The sequence below is a fragment of the Orcinus orca genome, chromosome 18 (genome assembly GCF_937001465.1).
Source record: "Orcinus orca chromosome 18, mOrcOrc1.1, whole genome shotgun sequence".
NCBI classification, from domain to species: Eukaryota; Metazoa; Chordata; class Mammalia; order Artiodactyla; family Delphinidae; genus Orcinus; species Orcinus orca.
Window position 1 is genome coordinate 68,558,759 of NC_064576.1, and position 20,760 is coordinate 68,579,518.

At 38.5% G+C, this 20,760-nt stretch overlaps 1 protein-coding gene across 1 annotated transcript in view; it reads right to left on the minus strand.

Annotated features, from left to right (window-relative positions):
• Window positions 1-619: 619 nt before the first annotated feature.
• RFC3 (replication factor C subunit 3) overlaps window positions 620-20,760 on the minus strand; it is a 264,338-nt gene continuing 244,197 nt past the window's right edge. The window contains exons 10-12 of the transcript XR_007473231.1: window positions 13,366-13,481; window positions 10,603-10,779; window positions 620-8,731 (exon numbers count right to left, since the gene is read on the minus strand). The gene's annotated coding sequence lies outside the window, so the exon portion shown is untranslated. The remainder of the gene's footprint in view (window positions 8,732-10,602; window positions 10,780-13,365; window positions 13,482-20,760) is intronic.

Below are 20,760 nucleotides of genomic sequence, written 5' to 3' on the forward strand. Positions count from 1 at the left end.
TGACCTGGTTATTGCAAATAGTGCTGCAGTGAACACTGTGGGTGCATGTGTCTTTTTTGAATTATGGTTTTCTCTGGGTATATGCCCAGTAGTGGGATTGCTGTGTCATATGGTAATTCTACTTTTAGTTTTTTAAGGAACCTCCATACTGTTTTCCCTAGAGGCTGTATCAATTTACATTCCCACCAACAGTGTAAAAGGGTTCCCTTTTCTCCACACGCTCTCCAGCAGTTATTGTTTGTAGATTTTTTGATGATGCCCATTCTAACCTGTGTGAGATGATACCTCATTGTACTTTCATTTGCATTTTTCTAATAATTAGTGATGTTGAGCAGCTTTTCATGTGCCTCATGGCCATCTGTATGTCTTCTTTGGAGAAATGTCTGTTTAGGTCTTCTGCCCATTTTTGGACTGGGTTGTTTGTTTTTTTGATATTGAGCTACATGAGCTGTTTATATATTTTGGAGATTAATCCTTTGTGAGTTGATTCATTTGCAAATATTTTTCTCCCATTCTGAGGGTTGTCTTTTCATCTTCTTTATGGTTTCCTTTGATGTGCAAAAGCTTTGAAGTTTCATTAGGTCCCATTTGTTTATTTTTGTTTTTATTTCCATTTCTCTAGGAGGTGGGTCAAAAAAGATCTTGCTGTGATTTATGTCAAAGAGTATTCTTCTTATGTTTTCCTCTAAGAGTTTTATAGTGTCCGATCTTACATTTAGGTCTTTAATCAAATTGGAGTTTATTTTTGTGTATGGTGTTAGGGAGTGCTCTAATTTCATTCTTTTATATGCAGCTGTCCAGTTTTCCCAGCACCACTTATTGAAGAGACTGTCTTTTCTCCATTGTATATCCTTGCCTCCTTTGTCATAGATTAGTTGACCATAGATGTGTGGGTTTATTTCTGGGCTTTCTATTCTGCTCCATTGATCTATATTTCTGTTTTTGTGCCAGTACCATATTGTCTTGATTACTGTAGCTTTGTAGTATAGTGTGAAGTCAGGGGGTCTGACTCCTCCAGCTCTGTTTTTTCCCCTCAAGATTGCTTTGGCTATTCGGGATCTTTGGTGTCTCCATACAAATTTTAAGATTTTTTGTTCTACTTCTATAAAAAATGCCATTGGTAATTTGATAGGGATTGCACTGAATCTGTAGATTGCTTTGGGTAGTATAGTCATTTTCACAATGTTGATTCATCCAATCCCAGAACATGGTATATCTCTCCATCTGTTTGTGTCATCTTTGATTTCTTTCATCAGTGTCTTATAGTCTTCTGAGTACAGGTCTTTTACCTCCTTAGGTAGGCTTATTCCTAGATATTTTATTCTTTTTGTTGCAGTGGTGAATGGGATTATTTCCTTAATTTCTCTTTCTGATCTATACATTGTTAATGTATAGGAATGCAAGAAATTTCTGTGCATTAATTCTGTATCCTGCAACTTTACTGAGTTCACTGATTAGATCTAGCAGTTTTCTGGTGGCATCTTTAGGATTCGTCATGTCATCTGCAAACAATGACAGTTTTACTTCTTCTTTTCCAATTAGTATTCCTTGTATTTCCTTTTCTTCTCTGATTGCTGTGGTTAGGACTTCCAAAACTATGTTGAATAACAGTGGCAAGAGTGGACATCCTTGTCTTGCTCCTGATCTTATAGGAAATGCTTTCAGTTTTTCACCCTTGAGAATGATGTTTGCTGTGGGTTTTCATATATGGCCTTTATTATGTTGAGGTAGGTTCCCTCTGTGCCCACTTTCTGGAGAGTTTTTATCATAAATAGGTGTTGAATTTTGTCAAAAGCTTTCCCTGCAACTACTGAGATGATCATATGGTTTTTATTCTTCAGTTTGTTAATATGGTGTATCACATTGATTGATTTGCATGTATTGAAGAATCTTTGCATCCCTGGGATACGTCCCACTTGATCATAGTGTATGATCCTTTTAATGTGTTGTTGGATTCTGTTTGCTAGTATTTTGTTGAGGATTTTTGCATCTGTATTCATCAGTGATATTGATCTGTAATTTTCTTTTTTTTTTGTAGTACCTCTGTCTGGTTTTGGTATCAGGGTGATGGTGGCTTCGTAGAATGAACTTGGGAGTGTTCCTTCCTCTGCAACTTTTTGGAGGAGGTTGAGGAGTTTTTCTTGTTTCTTGAGGTAGGATTGTATTGCTATAAACGTCCCTCTTAGAACTGCTTTTGCTGTATCCCATAGGTTTCAGATCATCGTGTTTTCATTGTCATTTGTCTCTAGGTATCTTTTTCTTTCCTCTTTTATTTCTTCTGTGATCTCTTGGTTATTTAGTAAAGTATTGTTTAGCCTCCATGTGTTTGTATTTTTTACATTTTTTCCCTGTAATTAATTTCTAATCTCATTGTGTTGTGGTCAGAAAAGATACTTGATATGATTTCAATTTTCTTAAATTTACTGAGGCTTGATTTGTGACCCAAGATGTGATCTATCTTGGAGAATGTTCTGTGTGCACTTGAGAAGAAAGTGTAATCTGCTGTTTTCGGATGGAATGTCCTATAAATATCAATTAAATCTATCTGGTCTATTGTGTCATTTAAAACTTGTGTTTCCTTATTAATTTTCTGTCTGGATGATCTGTCCATTGGTGTAAGTGAGGTGTTAAAGTCCCCCACTATTATTGTGTTACTCTCAATTTCCTTTTTTAAAACTGTTAGCATTTGCCTTAGTATACAGGTGCTCCTATGGTGGGTGCATATATATGTATAATTGTTATATCATTTTCTTGGATTGACTCCTTGACTCCTGATCATTATGTAGTGTCCTTCCTTGTTTCTTCTAACATTCTTTATTTTAAAGTCTATTTTATCTGATATGAGTATTGCTACTACAGTTTTCTTTTGATTTCCATTTGCATGGAATATATTTTTCTATCCCCTCACTTTCAGTCTGTATGTGTCCCTAGGTCTGAAATGGGTCTTTTGTAGACAACATGTATACAGGCTGGCTGAACATATATTCAGCCAGCCTGTGTCTTTTGATTGCAGCATTTAATCCATTTACATTTAAGGTAATTATCGATATGTATGCTCCTATTACCATTTTCTTAATCATTTTGGGTTTCTTTTTGTAGGTCCTTTTCTTCTCCTGTGTTTCCCACTTAATGATGTTCCTTTAACATTTGTTGTAGAGCTGGTTTTGTGCAGCTTAATTCTTTTAGCTTTTGCTTGTTTGTAATTCTTTTGATTTCTCTGGCAAATCTGAATGAGATCCTTGCCAGGTAGAGTAATCTTGGTTGTAGGTTCTTCCCTTTAATCACTTTAAGTATATGGTGCCACTCCCTTCTGGCTTGTAGAGTTTCTGCTGAGAAATCAGCTGTTAACCTTATGGGAGTTCCCTTATATATTGTCTTTTTTCCCTTGTTGCTTTTAATAATTTGTCTTTAATTTTTGTCAGTTTGATTACTATGTATCTCAGAGTGTTTCTCCTTGGGTTTATCCTTCCTGGGACTCTCTGTGCTTCCTGGACTTCGGTGGCTATTTCCTTTCCCATGTTAGGGAAGTTTTCGACTATAATCTCTTCAAATATTTTCTCAGGTCCTTTCTCTCTCTTTTCCTTCTGGGACCCCTATAATGAGAATGTTGGTGCATTTAATGTTGTCCCAGAGGTCTCTTAGGCTGTCCTCATTTCTTTTCATTCTTTTTTCTGTTCTGCAGCAGTGATTTCCACCATTCTGTCTTCCAGGTCACTTATCTGTTCTTCTGCCTCAGTTATTCTCTTATTGATTCCTTCTAGGGTAGTTTGCATTTCAGTTATTGTATTGTTCATTTCTGTTTGTTTGTTCTTTAATTCTTCTAGGTCTTTGTTAAACACTTCTTGCATCTTCTCATCTTTGCCTCCATTCTCTTTCCGAGGTCCTGGATCATCTTCACTATCATTATTCTGAATTCTGTTTGTTTGCCTATCTGCAAGTTTGCCTATCTCCACTTCATTTATTTGATTTTCTGGGGTTTTATCTTGTTCCTTCATCTGGTACACAGTTCTCTGCCTTTTCATTTTGTCTTTCTTTCTGTGAATGTGGTTTTCATTCCACAGGCTGCAAAACTGTAGTTCTTCTTGCTTCTGAAGTCTGCCCTCTGGTAGATGAGGCTATCTAAGGGGCTTCCTGATGGGAGGGACTGGTGGTGGGTAGAGCTGGCTGTTGCTCTCGTGGGCAAAGCTCAGTAAAACTAATCTGCTTGTCTCCTGATGGGTGGGGCTCAGTTCCCTCATGTTGGTTGTTTGGCCTGAGGTGACCCAGTACTGGAGCCTACAGGCTCTTTGGTGGGGCTAATGGCAGACTCTGGGAGGGCTCATGCCAAGAAGTACTGCCCAGAACTTCTGCTGTCAGTGTCCCTGTCCCCGTGGTGAGCCACAGCCACCCCTCGCCTCTGCAGGAGACCCTCCAACACTAGCAGGTAGGTCTGGTTCAGTCTCCTGTGGGGTCACTGTTCCTTCCCCCTGAGTCCTGATGTGCACACTACTTTGTGTGTGCCCTCCAAGATTGGAGTCTCTGTTTCCCCCAGTCCTGTCAAAGTCGTGCAATCAAATTGTGCTAGCTTTCAAAGTCTGATTCTCTGGGAATTCCTCCTCCCGTTGCTGGACCCCCAGGTTGGGAAGCCTGACGTGGGGCTCAGAACCTTCACTCCAGTGGGTGGACTTCTGTTGTATAATTGTTCTCCAGTTTGTGAGTCACCCACCCAGCTGTTATGGGATTTGATTTTATTGTGATTGCGCCCCTCCTACCGTCTCATTGCAGCTCCTCCTTTTTCTTTGGACGTGGGGTTTCTTTTTTGGTGAGTTCCAGTGTCTCCCTTTCGATGACTGTTCAGCAGTTAGTTGTGATTCCAGTGCTCTCACAAGAGGGAGTGAGCACACGTCCTTCTACTCTGCCATCTTGAACCAATCTCGGCAACATGTTTTTAAATATTATATGATTTGTTTGAATATGTTTCTTAAATAATGAGAGAGAAAAGAAGAGTTTTGGCTACTTTAACAAGTCACTGCAGGGCTTGCTTATTTTATGAAAATGAAATATCACTAAGCAGGAGGAGGTTGTTTTTTTTTTTAATTTTTATTTTTAAAAGTTATTTATTTCTGGCTGCACTGGGTCTTCATTGCTGCCCACAGGCTTTCCCTAGTTATGGCAAGTGGGGGCTACTCCTCGTTGTGGTGCACGGGCTTCTCATTGTGGTGGCTTCTCTTCTTGCGGAGCACGGGCTCTAGGCACACGGGCTCAGTAGTTGTGGCTCGTGGGCTCTAGTGTGCAGGCTCAGTAGTTGTGGTGTACAGGCTTAGTTGCTCTGTGGCACATGGGATCTTCCCAGACCAGGGCTCGAACCTGTGTCTCCTGCATTGGCAGGCAGATTCTTAACCACTGCACCACCAGGGGTCTCCCAGGAGGAGGTTATTTAAAGGCCCATAAAATTGTTGTTGCCAAAGTAACCTCCCCCTGACTTTAGGAAAATCTTGACGGGGAATCATGCCACAGACAGAAACAACACATCTCGTTTTTCTTTCTTCTCTCCTTGCTTTAGCCTAGAGGGAAAGAACAAGGAGTTTCTCTATCCTCAGAGCTGCCTGGACCACATATGGAGTCAAGTGTCACTTTAAGAAGCTGAGTGATAAGGATACGCACATCTAGAGACAAGCAACCAGCAGAACAAGGACTCTGAAGACCAAGTCACAGGACGAAAATGTGCAGCACCTGGAAATGTCTAGTTTGGAGAGGGGGACAGTTAAGGAGAAATACAATAGCTAATTCAAATATTTAGAGGTCTATAATGTAGAATACATCTTAAAATGTGTTTGTGTGGTAGCAGACAGCAAAATCTGTCTGCATCTGAGCAAGTGTCTGATGGCAGCCCCCACCCCAACTGCAAGCAGTCATGCACTTCCGTCCTCCTCCTCCACATTGTTGTTCCCCTGATTTTCTTGTGGGGAACCTGGCTACTTCAGCTTTCCCCACTGGCTCTTTTCCCTCATCCAAAAAATATATGTACAGATAGAGTACAAAAATATATCTAAAGACAGATATAGTCTTATTTAGCCCTCGTTATATAAGGGATGCTGTTTGCCTGGCCTGTCTATAGGAAATTTTATTATTTATATCAAACTGTAAATACATACATGTATATGCATATATATATAATATATAATGTTGTGATTATAAACATAATTCACATTCCTTAGAGGGAAATATTAGAAAATGTAAAAAATAGGAATTATGCATAGTCCTACTACCCAAAATTATGCTACAATTATGCTTCTTTTCCTCATGACTATGCTCTCCGAGTATTTTTATAATGTTGTGATCTTTGTACACACTTTTATATACCCATCTCTTCACTCGTTAATACATAAAGATTTTTGTGTTATTAAAAATACTTCTAAATATTCAATGATTTTATAGTTTTCCATTATAACATTATTTTACTATTCTATTATTTTGGAGCATTAGAGTGATTATCAATTGTCCTTATTATATATTGGGTTAATTTGTTATTAACCCATCTATTTTTTTTCCTCAAAATTCTTATTTTGCTCCATGACCCTCTCCTTTAGGCATGTAGGCTTTGTCTCAGGGAAAGGATGAGAGGGCAGATGAAAATAGTTCATCCTCAGCTTCCGAGTTTTAAAGCAGACTTTTGAAACTTGCAGCAAAGACAAAGCAAAAAGTTATTTTATTTAAAGTCATTTTTGAGTCTCAAAAGTCTGACTTCTAGGGCTTCCCTGGTGGCGCAGTGGTTGAGAGTCCGCCTGCCGATGCAGGGGACACAGGTTCGTGCCCCAGTCTGGGAAGATCCCACATGCCGCAGAGCGGCTGGGCCCGTGAGCCATGGCCACTGAGCCTGCGCGTCCGGAGCCTGTGCTCCGCAACGGGAGAGGCCACAACAGTGAGAGGCCCGCGTACCGCAAAAAAAAAAAAAAAAAAGTCTGACTTCTGAGTATCAAAATCATGATGTATTTGTGGCATTTCATTTATGTCATGAACAATAAACTTGAAAGCATGTGAAATTAGCCAAAGTAGTTTGGAAGGGATTACAATTTATAAGGAAGAGAGAAGTGTTAGAAGATATGAGAGGAAAGCCATAGAGTTAGATGGTATAGGTCTCTGAAAAGAGAGTCTGCCCTCTAACCATCATCAACCAGGGCCAAAACTCTTGGGAGGGGGTGAGGGGCAAAGAATCCCAGATAGATTTGGGGATCTGAGCATAGAGGAGACCAGTGCCCCACTTCCACTAGAGACTACGCAAGAGGTAAGCCTTAAAGGGGTCCCTGTATCACCATGGCAAGGTGACAGTGGGTAGAGATGGTGGCATGAGGAGTCTATATGAAGGCACCTGAGAAAGCTCCACAGAGCACAATTTTGCCTGTGCCTCCCAGAGAGACAAGGGGAGGTGTGTCACTAAAAGAGAGCATGCACACTCATCACATCCCAGTGGCTGAAGGCAGCACAGTCACTGGAGACCAATGGGAACCCCAATGCCTCAGCAGACACCACACTGGGACAGTCACAGACCCCAGGAAACAGGTAGAATGACACATTTGCCAGGTGCCAGCCTAGGCAGAGAACGTCCCAAGTGTAGTGTCTTCTCCATGCCTTGAGGTAATGGAACCTCCCCCCAATTGAGAGGCAGTCTCAGAGGAGGAATCCTGAACTGACTGGGGGGAAAAATAAGCCTCTGAATTGACTAAGAAAGCCATAATTTGACTGAGTCTACCATGAATTGGCTGAGATTAAATCTCCAAGGGGAATGAGGAGCTCAATGTCAATGTTGAGTTGGAGAAAAATGATTACATTTTTGCACACCCAAATTTGTCACCACTGCATAATTAATACCATACTAAATAGTTTCATAGCAATGATAACTTTCAATGATAATACCCTTTCAACTGGGTCCCGTCATTTAATCTTTGCCCATTTATCCCTTCAACAAATATACTGAGCACCTATATTTTCTAGGCATTGTACTAGACAGCTAGAGCAGAGAACAAAACAGATGTAGCTGCTCACTGTCTTCACTGACTTCCAACTAGGAAGACTGACAATGAAGAAGTTATTACAACAAATTACTATGGCCACTATGACAAGGGAGGAGTCCTAACCTACCCTTCTAGGCAAAACAACAGTGACACAGAACCCCCACAGAATTAGCAGAAGTAAAGAAGGGAAAAGTATCCCAGAGAAAGAAAACAGCATACCCAAAGTGCCAGGAGTCACATAGAGAAGGATGACATGGCCACCCATTGCTGAGCATGCATTCAGCACTTGAGGATACATATCGTGTGTGTTATAAATGGAGTTTCAAATTCAGGGGGTTACGATGCCATAGTTTAAAGAAAAAGGTAGGACTAAGAACTAGAACCAGAAAAATAAATTCTGTGAGCAATACTTTCTCAATATTTGATAGCTTACCATTTCTATTTCCACTTAAATAGGTAAAGAGATACCTCATTTTTCTATGACTGGAACAGAGACAGCTAATTGCTTACCCCAATATTCATTTTCCACTTTTTCTCTGATTTAAAAAAAAAAAAGTATTTTACTCAGTGCCATCATATGCCTAGCTTTTCTCCAACTTCAGAGGTGACCAACAGAAATAAATCCCAGACATCGAGAAGTAAAAATGTAGGAGGTACCTCTAGGAAATCTTCTTTAAAGTTTCCTTTGTCCTGCTGCCATTCTAGAATATGACCGTGATGTCTGCATCTCCAGCTGCCATCTTGAAATATAAGGACAAAGTTCATACTCTAGGGCTTGTAGTATGAAGAGTGGGAAGTATATCCTGATTACCAATAATTCTGTAGAGCCATAAGACTAGCCCACCAAATTGCTTTCACATGAGAGAAATAAACTGTCATGTTTAACCCACTGTTATTTTCTTTTCTGTTTATGCAGCCAAACCTAATCCTAATACAATGTTGTAAAGAGTTGACTTAGGATAGCTGAGAAGTAAATGTTCTAAATCTACAGCAAGGCCCAAGACACAAATCAGATAACTGTAAAGCTAAAAAGAAATCTAGAAGTCATTTGGTCTGTTTCGTAAACTTGACCATATCACTCTCTGGGGTACAGCTGTTCAAAAGTTCCTCCTCATTGACAAGATAATGTCGAAGTTTAAGTTTCTTGAATGGTCATGATCCAGTCCTTTCTACCTCTCCATCCTGATTTCCTATCAAAGAAATTATGTTCAGGAATTATCAACTATTTTTAGTATCCTGATACAACATGTACTTCATAAGCCCATGTGTTTATTATGTCCTGTTCTTACTGTTAAAAATATACTTCCCCTGCTTGGCCATTTTGCTCAAAAATGTACTTCTCCATGAAAGATGCCTACCTCCAAACCACCAGACAGACTGATTGCTTCTTCCTTTGTGTGATCTTTACGATATACATATTTTTTCTAATATTATACTTAGGCTTGTACATAAGTAGTCACCATCTAATGTGATATTGTTTATTTCTGTATTCCTAGTGCCCAGCCAATAATATATAGTCGTAGGTGCTGAATATTTGTTGAATTAACTTGCATTTCAGATTAGGAAATTAAGGACTCTGAAAGAGTAATCAACCTAGGTATTAACAGAGCACCAAAGTTTACATAAGGAGTCAAAAGAGAAAAGATGAAGCCAAAATATCATTTTTATATCTGATAGAGGTCAAGTTGGAAGACCTGGCTTATATTGATATCTTGGGACTCGCTAATAATGAAGTCCAGAATTGGGCAGACTTACCCAACTAGGCACAGAAGCACTGGACCAGGGCAGGACTCCCCATGTGGAATAATGGAGGAGAATTCATGGTCACTTTCAAGAGGAGAAAGACAAGAGCTGAGCTGAGCATGCCCTGTTATTCCTCCAAAATGGACTCATAGGCTAAGAATCTCCTCAGAGGCAGGGTGATTGATGGGGCAGAGGGAAGCCCAGACCTACAACTAATTGAGCTCCTTTCACATGACCAAAGCATCAGAAGTGGGAAAGAGGACCATTCCCCAGATTTTGATTCTCTTAACTCATTGGGCTTAAGCATGAAGCTGTGGATGCAAATAATCAATTAAAAAATCTATAATAAGAAGAGAGTTTTATTCAAGCCAAACTGAGGACTACAGCCCAGGAAACAACTCTCAAGGGACTGCTCTGAAGAGGTAGGGGAAGAGCCAGTATATATATGAATTTTTTGGCTGGGAAATACATGTAGTCTAGCATATATCTTGGTAAAAAATTACTGCTAATCACAAAAAACAGATATCTCAAGTTAATGATTTTAGTGTTTTTCTATGTATAGGAAGATGCAAGAATCTGGAGTCACTGAAATTCTTCCTTAGATATGCACCTTAACTATCTAGGACCCCCGATATATCTGAAGGACAGAATGCTTCATCCTGTTTTGTTTTTTTGCATCCTGAATTCCCCTTAGGGCACACTGTCAGTGGGGCAACTGCAGTGGGTTGTGATTTAACTCTTTGTATAACTGGATGATGAGTGACACTCTTTTCTTTAATGGTTAAAGCAGATGTACAATGTATGTTTGACAGGCCATAAGAAAGTTCAAGCCAAATCATGTTATAAGCCCAGAATGACTTCCCCATACCTCAGTATGTGAAAATTTCTTCCATCAAAGCCTATGGTCAGCAAGAGTTGTAGCTGTCTGCCTTGGGAGACCTTTCAGGAGGCCACCTTCATAAGATCACAAGCTACACGTCTCTGCTCTTTTGAGTTTCCTCCTGGGTCTAGTGGCAGGCAGCTTAAAAGTCGTCCCCACAAGAATCTGCAATGTGTCAGATGAATACATTCAATATATCAACTTTGAATCCACTCCATACCAAAAGCTGAAAATGTATCCCCTATTCTATTTTCTGTCCCGAATTATGTCCACATATGCTGTCCAATACAGCATGACAAAGGTTCTGCAGAGATCAAATGCTATCTTGAAGATACTTCGATAATAAAACGCCTATAAAGAGATGCTTCAACTTTGAACACGATTTCCTTTCTATTATTAAATTTCATGAAATAAAGTCCAAAGACTAAATTCTTTTACAAGTTGAAATTCAAAAACATTGAAATCCAAGGGAACTAAAGTCTGAAATCAAATTCTTGTGTGTTAAAGTTCAATGTGCAAAGTTCAATTACAAAACAAAAACCATTTGCTGATTTGTTATTCTACCGAGGCTCAACAAGAGGGATTTTTCTGCCTTGGTAGAGTGGGGTCTCTTCAGCAACTACAACAGTTCCTCTCTGGAATGGATTTGGAGTTTCCGAAGCCCCAGAAGTCATAGTAATTCAATACTTAGTCCCTCAGGAACCTCACTTCTAAAGAACCCTAAGAGTTAACAGGACACAGAGAACTATCACAAGGTTTTTCCAGATCCATCTAGTTTAGAAAGCCATTCTCCTGCCCTTAGATCAATTACAAAATTACATTCCCAGAACCAGGGCTACCAAGAGCCTAAGAGAAATCTGATGATGTCTGGCAAAAAAGGAAAATATTCTTGGATTCAACGTAGTAGGAAGTCTGTCATTCAAGACCAATTGTCTGGATTGCTTACTCAAGCCAAAGGAAAATTCTCCGAACAGGAAGTTATTTTGAGACTACACTTGCATTTAGCACTTTCATTTACATTTCTTTACATTTACATTTTTGTGAGAAAAAAAAAATATCTATGCTTCCTGCATCCTCACAGAGTGTCACTTGAGGCATTTCTGCCTCCTTGCACATTTAGATAACTGTAATGGGGTCAGCTCCAATCACAGGAACTCAAGTACCTTTCTTCCCCATCCAGCACCTCTTAATTCCATTTTCCTATTAAACCTTGGGCCCCTAATGCCATGTAGTGACATAAGTGCACCACCTCTCAGAAAGAGGCTTTTTTGGTCCTGTGCCACAGTGGCTGCCTCACTGCCTCTGGCTCCGGGATTGCTTGGGCAGTGAAACTCACCCCCTAGAGAAGAGTTTCCATTCATTCCCAATTTGTTTTGGCTGAAGACCCACCCTGAACAGATTCCTACACTAAGTGAGTTTGATGCTTCTGAAGCTTGTGTCCCTGGGGAAAAGTTTTAAATGTCCCAGCGTCTGAGTAGCTTTTTTTGTTCAACTACATCTTTTTTCTGAAGTACTGAAACATACCACTGGTACTGAATTTCCCTCTGTTATTTCCCCACTCCTTTCAGGAAGGCTATTTGAGCTTAACAATTTAATCTACTTCTTAAAGTGGCCACTTTCCTTCTCTAATCCGTCTGGGAGCTAATGCTACTTGTTGAAACTTAGCGCCTCCCTTCCATTTATTTCATCTTTGCTTTCTGGTTCAGTTATTTTTATAACTTCTCTGGATTCTTCATCATCATCATCATCATAGAGAATAAATCAACAAGTTCTGGATTCGTTGTTCAAATTTTGTCTACCTTACTCTTGATGAGATGAATAATCCCCGCCTAGATATATTCTTCCATCAGACATTTAATCAAAGCCTGGACTTGTTGTCTGATTCTCACATCTAGATTTCATCACATCTTCTCTCAACTTTCTTTTAGGATCCTCATTTCATAAATGTACTGACCAAGGTCAGTAAGTTCCCTCAGGGCAAAGGTAATGCCTGTTTCAACTGCAATGATGTGTCATATGGAAACTCAGCTGAAAAATGCTTTGAATATTTCACATAAATTTCCTTCCTCAATTCTGCCCCAATTTTTTATAACCACTTGGTACAGCTGTCCCACTCTTTAAGGAAGTGGTTCTCCAACTGCTCTGAGTGGGGACCCATGGCTTTCAGAAGTCATCATCCTCGGTGACTTGGCCTTTCTTGAAGGAATCAGATCTGCTACCTGCTAGATTTGTTTGGATCCCAGTCATCATTTCTGATCTAATAACAAAAATGTCTTTCCTTCTTTTAGAGCAGTTGGAATCTGGGCACTGCTTTTTCCCCCTTTTATATTGGTCTAAAACGTCATCTTTAAGATGCCCTTTTCTTCTTTACTCTTCCTTAACATAAATGAATAAATTTTTAAAATCTCTTCCTCCAGCTTAATTGGCCTGTGTTCCTTTATTTTTCTAATCTTTCATTGCTTCTGAGTTTGACAGTAAAACTGAAGTACATCTTTCAAACCACTACAGTTTCTTCTTGTTTTCCTAAGCAAATGAATTTATTACTAGAGGCAAACAGTTCCAGGCACTGAGCATTTTTGTTTCCTTCTACCTTTGGGTTTGTAATAATGTCATTTAGTTGAATTTCTATCTTAAGGGGATGGCATTATTTAATAAGGCCTCACATGTCTTATTTGTTCATTAAGTCTAACACAAGAACAAGGGTGAAGCCACAATTTGGGTGTCAGATATCAAGCCAGAGTTATAACTTACGATATTAACATAGAGCTGATCTGAGATTCTATGATAGGACAGTGAGTCTTGAAAGTCAGAGGAAATGCCACATGGAATCAAGGTTAGTCAGTCCCTCCAGAGTGCCCTCCTTGATCCTGAAAGAGGAATAGAACCTAGTATTTCCAATCTAGATTACCTAGGCTTGGTACTAACCCTATAAAGCTAGAACATCTCTAGTGCTCTGTTCACATGCAGAATTCAGCTGCCTTGCAGTTGAAAAGTGGCAAATATTCTTCTGACAATCGATGCGTAAAACAGTTGTAAAACTCTTCTCTGCAATGGAATCTTTGTCTCAACAAGGAAAAGTAAGGCCTGTGCAGTAAACTAAAGCAATCTACCTGAAGCCCCCAACACAGCCAGAGGGTTGTGTCTTATTTTCTCACAAAAATTGCATAAGTCATATGTTACAGTCACCTGCTAAGCTCAAAATACCTCATGACAGCTAAAATTTCTTTCTCAGGCGACAGAAATTCAAAGTCAAGTACAAAAGTGTAAAAACACATTTGGCCTAAAATAAGCCTCTATAAACCAGCAAGGTTTCTCCCCCAAACTAAAGTCCAAGACCCACGGTGTGGGCCCCGGATGCACAAAAAGCTTCTGACCAAATTGTCCCCCTCGAATTTTTCATTTATTTTTCTTTCTCAATGTTGCTGGTGAATAAACAAAACTTGGGAATCTGAGAGCCCCTCCCCAATAAAAAGCACCTTTAATATACACTAGGCTTATAAACAAGTTGAGAAGTACAACAAAACAGAAAACTAGGAGGTCAAAATAATGCAGGCTGCAGGATATGGTTTGTTGAGGGGGCAGGGGTCGGGGTGCAGTGCTAGAAGTGGATAGGCCTCCCTGTAGGTAGGAAGTCTGACTAGTTAAGATTTATAACTTAGAACACACAGGCTCATTCCAAACAGGAAGAAAGTTGAAGCTAAGTCAAGCAGGTTCATTTATTCTTCCCAAAGTTGACAATCAAAAAAGACTCGATCTCTCTTGGAGCTGGATGAATAAAGGATGGAGAGAGACCTACAATGACATTAAGAGATCTCACTTTACAGGAAGGAAACATCAGAAATGGGAATTATTCCCAGCTCACAATGCTTGCAAACAAGGTTAAATTCTTTGCTTACTGGTTTTTATACTGAGAACAACGTTTCTCAATATATTTGTGCAATTCTGATAGGATATTCTCATATTTAGTTTTCAGTACCACATTGTGCTGCAATTTAATAAATCCCATTCGTGGATTACCAATGTTTCACAATATCGATATTAATTCATTTTCATAAAATTTGGTATCAGAAAGTCAATTTTAGAATTTAGTCTTCAACTACACAATTTGGGGAATGTTCATAGTTATGTCTGTTATTTAATGTCTGGAAATTGATTTCCCATAAGATTATAAGCCAGATGATTCACTGACAACTAATTTCCCAAAGACTTCAGTAGGAGCATATGTGTAATGGCTTAAGAATGACCTTACACAAAAATATTCACCGTTTAGATGCACTGTATTATCAACTAAAGAATCCAATCTTTGCAAAACAGGAGATAGGGGGTGGGGAAAAATTAAGAATAGATTTTCCCTTAGATGACATGAGCAAAGTTGACTTCTTTCAACAATTCAAAAATCATTCTCATCTAACCTTTGTGTAAAGATAGCCTACACCTATGTTATTTTATGCACTCAACTTATCCAAGATATATCATTACATTTATACACGTTCTTTACCTTCTTTTAACAATGATTTATTTTCAATGTACAGGTCTTAAGCATTGTTTTTTAAACTTATTACTAATTATTTTAGCATTGTATTTGTAAATTATTTAAACTTTATTTTCCAATAATTTACTTGTTTATATAAAAATACAATTAATTTGTGTATATTAACTTTATATCTTGCGAGCCTGCTAAATTCACTAATTTGTTAAAAGAATTGTTGTTTAGGATTTTTCAGGTAAACAATAATTTCACCTGCTAAAAAAACAATTTTCCTCCATCCTTTTGTTTCCTTATGCCTGTTATGCATTTTTCTTGCCTTATTAAACTGGCTAGTTAATGATATACATGCTAACAGGCTGGGAGAAAACGTACTTACTTTGAAATGCAGCAAAAACATAAGATGACTAAAGAATGGAGTGATGGGTAGATATGTGATAAAGCAAATACAGTTAAATGTTCACTGTAAAATACCAGCATGAATGTTCATTGTCACTTTTTTTTCAGTTTTCTGTATGTTGGAAACTTTAATAAGATGACATTAGGAAAATAAAAGCCAAAGCAACAATCCAATTTTGAGAGAGGGACTGAGGACAAAAGAGACAAGGACAAAGGGACATCATAGGTTTTGAGGGACAGGCTAAAATTGGTGAAATCCAAGGCTCAGGATTAAAAACAGATGAGCAGCTTCTCTGTCTCATCAAGAGAAAATATGAATGCACACAGAGTAAATCGGATACATACAAATGAACATACAGTAATACAGGATGCATACATATTTGGTTTTGGTAGCTGGCTGGTAAGGATATAAGGTTATCTGCTCTAAATGAAGTTCTGGAAAAGGCACTGTGGAGACTGGATCTGAGAAATGTGAGTTTGCTGGGTAGTACTGAGGGCCTATTTCTTGGTTGGTGGCTATGAATGTAGTTGAGGGCAGTCTGTGCTCAACTGCCTGGATCCAGTTTCTTCACCTGTAAAACAGGATAATAATGGCCAACTTCAAGATCATTAAGAGAATTAAGTGAGAGAATGCCTGTAAAGAATCTAACACAGTGTCCTACATAAAGACCAAGAACTTTTTTCCACGCCTACTTCTAGTGATTATTTTGTACAGCCGCACTTCAGGAAGTTGCTAAAGTTTCTCATGCTGCTATCTACAGAGAAGGTAATTTCAGTAGGCGATCAGCTCATCAAAAGAGCTGAAACAGGCACAGAAAGTACCAAGCCGCAAAGGTACCATGCAGTGTTTGTAACCAGCATTAGGTTGTAATTTAAATGAGAGTTAAGGTTTGTAGGGACCACTTTCCTTTACTGAGAGGAAAGTAATTTATTATGTCTTTCATACCACAATCAAACTGATAAAGAGCATCTCATGATAACACTCCAAATTTCTATTGGAATTGTAAACAGGAAAGAAACCAAGGGGCAAACAGCTAATAAAATTTAGTTCATCAATTTGAAAAATATGAAATGATTATGTCTTTCTTGAGAACTACGTAGAAAGAAAATGGCTGCTAAGGGTTGATTCTGTAATTTTTAAGAAATGTGTTTCATGATTTGGAGGGCTGTAATTTGGAAATAACATTTAAATTCCTATTACTCAGTTCTATAACTCAAAGTATAACACAGTACTTAAGGAAAAACCACAGCAAGAGGTTTTTTGTGTGTGTGTGACACATATTACACAACTTCAAACCTTAGGAACAAAATTTAATTTATATTATAAAAACATAAAATAAAAGGGGAGTGACATCAGTATCATGGCAGCTTAAGATGTACCTCATCTTTGTCTTCCCACCAACAATAAAATTTGGCATCCACCTATGGAAAGAAATCCCTTTCAGGAAGCTGCGGAATCCAGCACCATAAGCCAAGGGACCCGGGAGGAGTCTCGTCCAGCCATCCATCAGGTAATAGGGAGACAGGCCTCAGTCCCAGATGTGGACCCTGTCATGGCCTATAAACTGGCCCCAGCCTCTTTCAACCACCATCTAGGAGCCCCTGAGAACACCAACTTAGACATTCACTCAAGGACAAGAGAGACTTTGTAAAAGTTCAGGTTTCCAGAGAAGTCCCAGAATTCCATTGGAGGAAAAAAAAAGTTTGGATGTATTGGAGGAGGTAAGAGGGACAGTTTGACTTTACCCACATCACCCCTCCACCGAGGGATGGCACAGCTTAGGGCCAAGAGAGATCTTCCTCACAGTGATTTATCCCACAGAAGAAAGGGAGAGCATGTGAGTGAACACCCCGCTGCCCCAGCTGTACACAACATGCCAAAGGGGCTCCTTTCTCTCTTGCTCCATCCAGAGTACAGAATCATGAGTTACGTGACTGTGGGCAAGAATAAGTGGGGAGAGTGGCAGATACAACTACTGAAGGACAGTAAGAGGCACAGATCTTAACTGTGTCGTGAATTCCACCAAGAACCTGCCCAACAGCTGCTGGGAATGCATTACCAGTGGATCACAAGTGGCTCACGGGAACCTCAAACACTCTGTGTGCCTCACCTACAAACTCCCCATCTTGTGGTCAGCTCCCTGCGTGTGCTCCCGATGGTGGCAGCAAGAATAAGCTTTGGAAGATAATGAGCATGCACATAAGCTGGCCAAATCTGCAGGCCAGGGAGAGATCACAAACTTGACCCTAAGCACCACCTGTGGGAAACAAGAGAGAGGCTGTCAGCACTCACTCAGCCTGGTGCATTGACGGATCCAGAGAAGGCATAAAGCCTAAGAATTCTGCCACAAGAGGGAGCAAGAAGCATGGAGGAGGTATACTCCAAAAAGGGTCTAAGATAGCCTCAGAATCTCTAATAAGGCTGATGGGAGGTATCTCTCTCCCAGAAGCAGTTAGTGAAGCCTTGAGGGGGTGACTGCTACTTTAGAAGTAAAGAAATAATGCAAAAGTTCAAAGAACATGAAAAATCAAGATAACATGGACACCACCAAAGGATCACAGTAATCTCCTGGTAACCAAACCCAAAGACATGGAGATCTGTGATTTACCCAATAAAGAATTCAAGTTTTAAGGAAGCTTGATGAGGTACAAGAAAACACAGAAAGACAACTGAACCATATCAGGAAAACAATAAATGAACAAAATAAGAAGTTTAGCAAATGCTCATAGCAGCACTATTTACAATAGCCAAGACACGGAAACAACCCAAATCCCCATCAACAGATGATTGGCTTAAGAAAATGTGGCATATATATATATATATATATATATATAAAATATATAAATATGATGGAATATTACTCAGCCATAAAAAAGAATGAAATATTGCCATTTGCAGCAACATGGATAGACCTAGAGAATATCATACTGAGTGAAGTCAGACAAAGATAAATATATGAAGTCACTTGTATGTAGTATCTAAAAAGTAGTACAGACGAATCTATATACAAAACAGACTCACAGACACAGAAAACAAACTTATGGTTACCAAAGGGGGAAGGGAGGGGAGAAGGATAAATTAGGAGTTTGGGATTAACAAATACAAACTACTACACATAAAATAGATAAGGAACAAGGATTTACTGTATAACACAGGGAACTATATTCAATAACTTGTAATAACCTATAATGGAAAATAATCTAAAAAAATACATATGTAACTGAATCACTTTGCTGTACACTTAAAACTAACACAATACTGTAAATCAACTATGCTTCAATTAAAAAAAAAAAAAGAAGAAGAAAAGTTTAGCAGAGAGACGGAAGTCATAAAAAGGAACCAAATGGAAATTCTGGGGCTGAAGGATACAATGAATAAAATGAAAAATGAAATAGAAAATATCAATGGCAGAATGAATCAAGCAGAAGAAAAAAATCTGTAAGACTGAAGAAAGAACTCAGAAATTACGCAATCAGAGAAGAACAAAGAAAAAAGATGTAAAAGAGTACAGAAAGTTACATAATCTATGACATATCATCTAAAGGACCAGTTTGTAAATTACTGAAGTTCCAGATTTAGAAAAGAGGGAGAAGGGGGCAGATAGCTTATTTAAAGAAATAATTACTAAGAACTTCCCAAGTCCATGGAGAGATTTGGAAATCCAAGTTCGTGAAGCTCATAGGTCACCCAACTAAGAGATTCTCTCCAAGGCACATTATAATAAAACTGTCAAATATCAAAGACAAAGAAAGAATCTTAAAAGCATTAACGGAAAAAAGCTTGCATTTACAAGGCAACCCCCATAATGCTATCAGCAATTTTCTAAGAAGAAACCTTAGAGGTCAAGACAGAGTGGGATAATATATTCAAAACACTGAAGGAAAAAAACTGCCAACCAAAAATATTTTATGTGGCAAAGCTGTCTTTCAGAAATGAAGGTGAGATAGACTATTCCAGACAAAGCTGAGGGAATTCATCACCACTAACCTGATTATAAGAAATGCTGAAAGGAGTTCTTCAAATTGAAATGAAGAAACACTAATTAGTAATATGAAAATGTACTGAACACTGGTAAAAATAAGTACACAGTCAAATTCAGAATACCCTAATACTGTAATACGGTTAAGTGTTAACCACTTAACTTTTGTACAAAGGTTAAAGGACAAGAGTATAAGAATTACTATAGCTACAATGATTTGTTAATGAATAAACAGTATAAAAACAGGTAAATTGTGACATCAAAAGCATAAGAGGAAGGGGGAGTAAAAGGATAGTTATTGTGTGCAACTGAAGTTGTTAATAAAACAGACTGTTATATCTATGTTTTATGTAAGCCTCATGGTAATCACAAAGCAAAAATCTATAGGAGACTCACAAAAGATAAAGAAAAGGGAATCAAAACATACCCCTACAGAAAACCATCAATTCACAAAGCAGCAGCAGCAGAAGAAAAAAGCAAGGGACTTACAAAACAGCCAAAAAACCATTAATAAGACATCATTAATAAGTCCTTACCTGTCAATAATTACTCTAAATGTAAATGGAGATTCTTCAAATAATTAAAAATAGAATTACCATATGATCCAGTAACACCACTTCTGGGTATTTATCCAAAGTAAATGAAAACAAGATATGAAGCCTGTATCTGTACTTTCATGTTCATTGCAGCATTATTCACAACAGTCAAGATATGGAAACAACCTAAGTGTTCATCTATGGACAAATAAAGATGTGATATACATACATACACAAACACACACACATAATTATTATTCAGCCATGAAAAAGATGAAAACAGTGCCATCTGTGACAACATGGATGGACCTTGAGGGCATTATGCTAAGTGAAATAATTAACAAGAGAAAGAAACATACCGCATGCTATCACCTGTATGTGGAATCTAAAAAAGCCGAACTCATAGAAACAGATAATAGAATGGTGGTTAACAGGGGCTGGTCAATGGGGAAATGGGGATACACTGGTCAAAGAGTACAAGCTACCAATTTTAAGATGAATAAGTTCTGGGGATCTAATATACAGCATGTTGATTATAATTAATAATACTGTATTACATACCAGAAAGTAGTTACGAGAGTAGATCTTAAGTGCTCTCACCACAAAAATAAAATTGTAATGATGTGATGTGATGGGAGGTATTGCTAATGCTATGGTGGTAATCATTTTGCAATATGTAAGTGTATCTATCAACACATTGTACACTTTAAACTTACACAATGTTAATCAATTATATCTCAATAAA